This window comes from Gavia stellata, chromosome 13 (genome assembly GCF_030936135.1).
Source record: "Gavia stellata isolate bGavSte3 chromosome 13, bGavSte3.hap2, whole genome shotgun sequence".
In the NCBI taxonomy this organism is placed as follows: Eukaryota; Metazoa; Chordata; class Aves; order Gaviiformes; family Gaviidae; genus Gavia; species Gavia stellata.
Window position 1 is genome coordinate 565339 of NC_082606.1, and position 2600 is coordinate 567938.

Genomic DNA, 2600 nt, shown 5'->3' on the forward strand with positions numbered 1-2600 from the left:
TGTGGTGAGGATCAATGAGGTGGCAGGAAAAATCAGACATGTGGGCTCAACTGGGTTGTGGAGGGCACCCCATGGGCACCAGCCCATGTTTGACCAGGCAGCACTGGAGAGATTGAAAAGATAGAGGAGGATGGAGAGCAAATTCACTCCCGTGTGACTTTGAGACATTACATAAAGAACAGGCCTCCTCCACCCACACCCCCAAATTGTATACCTGTCTTCATGAAGCAGTGTGTCCCTTGACAACCAGCTAGGCATTATTGATCTTGTATATATTGTACCCGGCCACGGCCGCATGCTTTCCTTGCCAGGTGCAACCAGCAGCAGCAGCAGGACTAGCTCTGGGCCAGGCCAGAAATCCCTCTCTCCTGGCTCCTCTAACAGCACCACAGTCAGAAGCCCAGCCTGCAGCCCTCCCAGCAGGCAGAAAGCACTGGTCTCAGTTGGTCTCAAGGCTGCAGGGAGGTGAGGGGAGCAGCTTGAATCCCCCAGAGAAAGCTGTGTGGTTCCTGAGCCCGAGAAGCTGTCAAGGAACCATGGAGCTGGGCTGAAGAAAATTTTCCCTGTGTTGGCCAGGAATCGAAGCCAGGTCAACTGCTTGGAAGGCAGCTATGCTCACACTTCCTGAAGCCACTCCTAGTGCTCACCCTCTTCACTGCAACCACCTCCCACCCTTGATCTGCATGCAGGCAGGCACTGCCACATGTACCACCTCCTCACACCAATTCCTCAACGTCATTTTCCAAATATTCCTGCTCCAGAGCCAAAAGGGAATTGGAGCTCCTTTCATCTGGTGATGGAAATTGCCTGTTTTGCCAGTGCTGGCAAAAAGATCTAGACAAACCTGTTGCACCAAAACAAACTCCCTCCTGTTGTCCTCTAACTCATCCACACCTCCCATTTATTCTCCCTTCACCCTCCTCACTTTTCCTCAGCCAGGCTCCACTTTGTCCTTTCCATGTATCTCTTGCACTCTCCCAGGCCATTCCCTCTCCACAACAACAACAACCTGCATGGAAGGTGTCGTAGTTTTTGTTCAAGGGTTCAAGGGACCTGTAATATCATCAAGTCAAACCATCAACCAGCAAAAACCAGCCTTGTTTAACCTCATACAATTGGCCTTGGCCCATCGATCCAGCCAGTCCAGATCCCTCTGCAGAGCCTTCCTACCCTCAAGCAGATCAACACTCCCACCGAACTTGGTGTCGTCTGCAAACTTGCTGAGGGAGCACTCGATCCCCTCATCCAGATCATTGATAAAGATATTAAACAAGAGCAGCCCCAAAACTGAGCCCTGGGGGAGTCCGCTTGTAAACCAGCCACCAACTGGATTTCGCTCCACTCACCATGACTCTCTGGGATAGGCCAGCCAGACAGTCCCTGGGATTCCACCTGTCAAGGCCTCTGAAAACCTGGCTCTATGTGGCTGTCATGCTCCATGAAGGTCCCAGCTGCAGAGCTTCGAGTGAAGCCTGGCCCTGAAACTCCCAGGGAGCCAGGTGTCATTGCAGAGGGCATGTGAGCAGCAGGGTAGAGAGGGCTGGAGCAGGTAGTTGTGGCCGAGTGGTGAAGGCGATGGACTAGAAATCCATTGGGGTTTCCCCGCGCAGGTTCGAATCCTGCCAACTACGGGGTGCAGTCTCCTTTTTGGGCTCCCTAAAATTGACCAGGCTGCAGCCCTGGGACTCAGCTCCACACTGTGCCTGCTGCCCAGGGAGACAATGAAAACACCTTTGCCTAGAGCACTTGTCCTCGACCCCCACCCCCGAAATTCCTGGATGAATGGGAAATTCCTGGATGGATGGGAAATTCCTGGGTGGATGGGGAAGAGAATGGACAGGTGCTGAGTATGAGCCATGAAAAGAGGTCCACTCTTGTTGGTTGCTGAGCCTGATCTCACCTGACTTCCCAAGCAGCACAGCCCCAGCAGCTGTCTTCCCTACACCTGAAACTGCAGCAGCTCATCTCCAGAGAGAGCCTGCACAACATGGCCCTCATTGCTGAAGGTGAAGGGAAGACACCTCATCGATCTGACACCTTGCCAGCACTCACAAAGTGCCCCTCACTTTAGGTGTCATGAAGGCAGACTGGTGTGGAGCAGGAGGCAAGTGGCAGGAGGAGACTCACCGAGAGGCTCTACCAGCTCAGGCTGCCCAGAGCCTTCCTGGGATGCCTTGCAGCATTTAAGACAGGGCACCAGGCAGTCCAGCTCATCCAGCCCTGCCCTGGGGTGGCTGGGAGCCACCTCCACCCCCAGCAGTGTTGGACAGGGCAGGATCCATACCAGGCAGGGAGAGGAGGGGTTGGGGTTTCTCTGACTCCCTGGCACACTGCATGGTGGCAGGGGCAGCCCTTGGCTGTCAGGGAGCAGCAAGGGCAGGGCTGCGCCAGGAAGAGGACAAGTCTGGAGCTGTGGGGGATCACAGCACAGCACAGGCAGGGAAAGACCTTCACAGCTGGTGTGAAGGGCAAGGCCTTTGCAGCTGGTGTGAAAGGCAAGGCGCTAACAGCTATACAACTTGCTTAGAAGAAAAACATCTGCCTAGGAATAAGACCTTTTACCTCAGGGTCCACGTGACCTGAAGACCAAACCTAAACTG

General features: G+C 54.3%; 1 non-coding gene across 1 annotated transcript; it reads left to right on the forward strand.

Moving 5' to 3' along the window:
• Positions 1-1549: 1549 nt before the first annotated feature.
• Positions 1550-1631, forward strand: TRNAS-AGA (transfer RNA serine (anticodon AGA)). The gene has a single exon. It is a non-coding gene; the product is annotated as a tRNA-Ser (tRNA).
• Positions 1632-2600: the final 969 nt, after the last annotated feature.